The sequence below is a fragment of the Lathyrus oleraceus genome, chromosome 7, assembly GCF_024323335.1.
Source record: "Lathyrus oleraceus cultivar Zhongwan6 chromosome 7, CAAS_Psat_ZW6_1.0, whole genome shotgun sequence".
Classification (NCBI taxonomy): domain Eukaryota; kingdom Viridiplantae; phylum Streptophyta; class Magnoliopsida; order Fabales; family Fabaceae; genus Lathyrus; species Lathyrus oleraceus.
Window position 1 is genome coordinate 384,051,137 of NC_066585.1, and position 6,099 is coordinate 384,057,235.

Below are 6,099 nucleotides of genomic sequence, written 5' to 3' on the forward strand. Positions count from 1 at the left end.
AATACACAAATATATACACATAAAGAACCTTCCATTGGTTACGGCCTTTAAGTGTTGGTTCTTTCTTAGATATGGAGATAGATCCAGAAATATATATTGAGAAATGGATATTATTGATCTGGTTTCAAGATCTATGAATAAGAGAGAGATCTCTAAAGATCCATTTGATAAAAGAGATGAATAGATAGGGCGGATCTGGCTGAAGGAAAGGCACTTACGCGCCCCTGCATCTTTCTAAAGCAAGAAGCGAGAAAGTTTACTTTGAGAAAAAAACTCCTTAGCACAAGCACTAAGTAAGAAACCTACCTTTTTATAACCTTACTAATAGAAAGGGGAAAGCTCAAGCATGTGAAGAAAGCTCAAAGAGCTTCCCTTATATATATTATAGAAAGGTTTGTAGAAAAGGGCTTCTTTTAATATCCCAACCATCAAGAAAGTAGGGGCTTAAGTCAAGTGAAGTCAAATCAATGAAGTGAACAACCCAACCTATTTGTTTAAAGCTTTCCTTTCCCTAATTCCAAAAAACAAGAAATAGACTTGCTACTAGTAGTGACTGTAGCGGTAGATAGAGACTAAAACAAGTGTCGAGTAGGGGAAGATGTAGCCGAGTGGATCAAGGCAGTGGATTGTAAATCCACCACACGCGGGTTCAATCCTCGTCGTTCGCCCATCAATCTAGAGCGGGTGGCAACATGCAAAATACCCTGTAAGACCCCAATTTTAACCCTAAGATCCCTCGTACAATTTCATCATATGCATTAGCATTGGGATCATACCTTGGCATCCTCCTTACCCCTCTTTTAGTAGGTTTGTTTTGGGAGATATCACCAAGCACTATGTGATTGCATCATACTTGTATTTTATCATTTCACTAACCAAAAAACCAAAAAATATGTCTTTGTATTTGCCTAACTTTTTGTAGGTAGGGCATGATCCTCATTGATCTATCAAGTCCACACCTAGGGTTTGAGACCCTCATGGCTAAGAGCACAACCAAGGATTGATTCAAAATGTCTCAAAGCATCATATATGAGTCCCAATTATCTCTACATGTCATATTGATCAAGTATTCTTTAGGAGTTTGAAGGTGATTTGCCTCGGAAACCCTAGTTTGACTGGGTATTTTGAGTAACTTCTCCAACAAGCTATCTCACCAATTGATCAAATTTCTCAAGGTACACTTCAAAATTCATGATCTTATGCATATATTATCTACCATGACCCTAAAAAGTCAAGATAATTGAAGGTTAGCAAGTTGGTTGATGGTGGTTGGCCAGATGAATTCATCTGATCAAAACTGGGTCTCCCTAGACCCTATATCCTACAATTTTCACCATGTCAAAATTATTCCAAGATAAAAGTTACTCTAAATGACATTACAAACAATTTTCATGTTGAGACCTAGAGCTAGTTTTACTTGGAAAATCATTTCCTATGTTGAAACATTATAGGTCATTTTGTCTAAACCCTAATTTGAAAGTCAACTTCCCAAGGCCATAACTTGCTCAATTTTTATGAGATGAAATATTTCCAAGTTGCACATTCAAATTCAAGGTGTCTAATTCAACTTTTATGTTCGGATCAAGAGCTAATTCAACTTTTATGAGCATATGATATGAGGATACATTATAGGTCATTTTTGACCTATACCATTGAACAAGTGATTTTTCCAAACTTCAAAAATGCATAACTCTATCATCCTAAATCCAAATGACATGAAATGGGTGACCATTTTGAAGGTGTTTGTAATATCTACAACTTTGGTGAAGACACGTTTCTCATTTGAAGCTCACATAAAAAGTTAAGTAAGATGGAACATTGAGATATATGGCTTGTCACTTAGAAAAAATTTCAACATGTTGAAATTTCCAAACTTCCACCTCAAAATTCACCATGATCCAAATTCCAAATGAAAAAGTGTCCATCATCAAAGTTATTCCCCTTGATCTAAGCTTTCCAAATAACCCAAGTTCATACATTTTGGATAAGCATTGTTAGGGCTGCGCATGGCTTTAACATGTCTGCATGATTGGAAGAAATCAAATGCCAAAAATCACATTTCAAATTGCCTTGACATCCAAGCCTCATTTGAACTTCAGAATGATTGTACATGGATCAAATTGGATTGCTTCATGGGCCTGTACACACCCATGCAAGCTTGTGCATCATAATGTCCAAATTTAGCAATTTTTCAAGTGTGCAAATATCAGTCACAATTGCTATAAATACAGGCCGTTGGAGCTCGATTCAAACACACCTTGCGCGCCAGCTTTTCCCCTCAATTGAAACCCTCACATTTCAAAGGAAAACCTGAGAATTTTCAACTTGAAAATTGAGTTTGAATCTCATGTTTGGAGATTCACAAACTCCAAGATCCAAAGCTTTGTACCATTGCCAAACCTCTCCTGTAAGCTTCTCAAGTGTGATCAGATCAAGGTTGAAGCAAGAAAGATCCATTTCTGCACAACATTGAAGGTAAATTTCAGAAAACTCCTTCTCTTTGATTCTCACTCAATTCTCATCAATTCTCTTGAATCTTTGGTTGTCTGAAGTCTTACCAATGTAGGCAAGAAGATTGAGTTACTTTGAGGTCAAATCGAAGCAACTCAGTTATCACACCTCAAAATTCAACTCCTCATATATTTTTATATATTTGGAGTTAGTTGAAATTGAGGTCAGATTCATGCTCTACGCCATTTTTTCTTTCAGATCATGTCCTCATTTTTTATTTTGGTGATGGTTGAGGGTGGACCAGTCTGGTGAGGTCCACCGGAGAAGAAGACCGGAGCTCTGGCTCCGGCAGTGTGTTGGCACGTCTCCCAGCCACAGGATCCATTCAAATTGTTTTAATCTTAGGCGTTGGTTTTGATTAGCACGCGTGTGGCGCGTTGACTAGGTTCCATCATGGAACGCGCGTTTCTGTCTACTTGATCTGCCACCTCAATTAATGAGGGAGATCAAGTGGCTCACGTTTTTTTTGTTTTTTTGTTTTTGTTTTAATTTATTTGATTTTCATTAATTCATATTAATTTTAATATTGACCCAAAAAATATGAGAGTTTCACCAAATTTTTTTAAATAAATTCCTCTTTCATATTCTGATTTAAAATTATTTTATGGATCATTATTAATATTTTTCATGATTTAATTGATTTTGTGTTTATTTTTAATTGTTTAAAAATACTTTTAAGTCTTTAAAAATTTTGAAATTTTTTCTCCAAGGTCCTTTGACCTTGTTTGACCTATGATAAATCTCATGGCCATTTCTTTGGTGTTTTGATGAGGTTTTAGGAATTTCACAAACCATATTTAATTTAAATGCATTATTTTAGTATTTTTAAATTGGATAAATGCCAAATAATTGTGTTGACCTCTTGTGATGGGTTGTGTAAGTTTGACTTGTGTTGTTGGGCCTTGGTCAAGGTTGATTTGACTTTGCTAGGATAATATCATTGGATTTAGGGGATTGTGGAATATACATTCCATCTCCCAAAATGAATGAATGATATTAATTTGGTAAAAATCCTCCTTTGACCAATTTGAGTTATGATCCATTTCCCTCCCTCTTCATTTACTTCCCTTTCTTTATTCATTCATTTCATTTGGTCTATGATGTCTCTAAATCCTAAGGCTAGTTGATTGCAAAATTGACATAAGTATGGATAATATTAGGCCACCTCTTTTACATATTCTTTTTTTGTGTGATATGTTTCATGAGCATAGTCCATTATACTATGTCACTAACATGCATTAACACCAAAATTCTATTGCCCGGACTCAAATAGTTGTGACTTCTACATAAGGCCAATTACGATTGCTTAACATAGCGCTAAATTTTTGATACAAAAGGTGAAATTCTGGTATCAAATATAAGATTTCGAAGTAATGTCACGACACTAATATCTGTTAACACACATAGGATAAAGATACAGAATGGTAAAGCAAATAACACAAGCAATTGTTAACCCAGTTCGGTGCAACTCACCTACGTCTGGGGGCTACCAAGCCAGGAAGGAAATTCACTAAAATAGAATTAGTTCAAAGACTCTCCGTACACTTCAACAAGTTACAGTCTTTCTCACCTAATCTCTACCCATGCAATTTCTACCTAAGCACTATTAGATATGAGAACCCAGTCACTTCCCTACAATCACACCCCAAGTGATTTTAAACAACAATCCCTTGAGAAAAGAAAATACTTTTCAATTACACACTCTTGATTTTACTTCACAGTTTTAATCAAGAGGACACACTCTTGATCTTGCTTCACAACTTTGATCAAGAAGACACACACTCTTGCTTAACAACTTTAGAGTGACAAATTACAACAACAAATCAGTCCAATTCAATCATCAATGGATGACTTGAATGGCTTACAAGTATCACGACTAAACAGACACAAACCCTAGCTCTCTCTCTATATTTCGCTCAGTCTTGGTTGTGTGTTCAAACAGGTCTTCTAAGCCCCTTTTTATAGAAGCATCCAACTGGGCTTGGACATCTTAAAAACCCTAAATCTATTTTCCAATCAAATCTTTTTATAACAGCTGGTTAGATCTCCTTGGAAAATAAGTAAATCTGGTTGTAATCCGTGATTGAATGCGCCAGGTAACCATATCTTCAATCATACAAAGATTGCCATTAATTGTGCAATCACAAAACACCAGACATTCATACTGAATGTTCTATGTACAGGATGTCATGACATCGGGTCTGACATCCTGGAAAAATCCTGCATACTCCAATAATTTCTTTTATAACTTTCAGCAGGTACAACCATATCAGATACCATGACCTTGTGTATGTCATCTGAAACAATCCTGCATGAACATGTCTTTTATTTAAGCTCCACCAGGTACATCCAATATCAGAAGCCATGGTATTATATGTGGCATTCTGAAACAATCTTGCATGAACATGTTCTTGAACTCCAGCAGGTACATAGGATATCTCATGTTAAGACATCACACATAACATCTTTTGAACACTCTTTGTTTTACCAAAATTGCCGCCAACACTTAGAATCAACAAACTGCCCCTTTGGCAAATTTTGGCTAAAACATATATCTGTCCTTTTTGTTCACAAGGTAAACTTTCAGCAGTTAAACAACTTAACAGTAGTTTAAACAGCAGCAGAAGCAAAACAATTACTAGCTATGGCTACTAGTAATACTCACATGCACAAGGGTACTTCTTCTCCCCCTAAATCTGTGCAACAAAAACATAATTACTAGTTATGGATGCAACTAGTAAGACACACAAATGCACAAGGGTACTCCTTCTCCCCCTAAATCTGTGCACACAACAAACAGTCTCCATGGATAAAACAACTACTGTAACTCCAGCACCTGTACCAGCCAGAATGTCATTCTGACATCTGCTTCAACAACACCACTTGTGCCCCATATCAGACATCCTCTTTGGCATATGTGAACAGAACAACATTCTGTTTTAACACCTGTGCACTTCCTTTAATAATAGCTGTCCTCCAGCTATATACATCTCACAACTTCCACAACAGCTTCCATGTCAGCACTTCTCCCCCTTTTTAGTCAAAATTGACCAAAGGTGACCAATCAGACAAAATAAATGTCTATTAGCCTAGCCGAGCAAGTTAGGTAAGATGTTATAACATCAAGTATGTAAAACATAATATTCAGGAAGTACAAACCATCATTATACACAGCTGTGATAGCTGAGACAATGAACAAATCCAAGGAACTCTTTAAGAGACCTAAATATTACAAAACATGCATCAATGAGGACTGCCACACATTACACATTTTTCAAACAAAACAATAAAACTTCAGCATCCATACAGCAACAGCAGAACAACTTCCAGAACATTATCCACCACAATCTTCACATCACCTTTTACACCATCTTCATCTCATCATACTATTCTTTACCACAGGAAGGAACCATTAATCAGAAGAAGAAGTATCACCTTCACTTTCACCTTCACCTTTAGAGTCTTCAGAGCTTCCAGAGCTGCCACTGGAATGGGATCTTGCATTTGAATCCTTACCAGCCTTCTCTATTTCTTCCTTTTCCAGGCTACAGATAAGAACTTCTAAAGCTTCTTTTCTAGCCTTGGCCA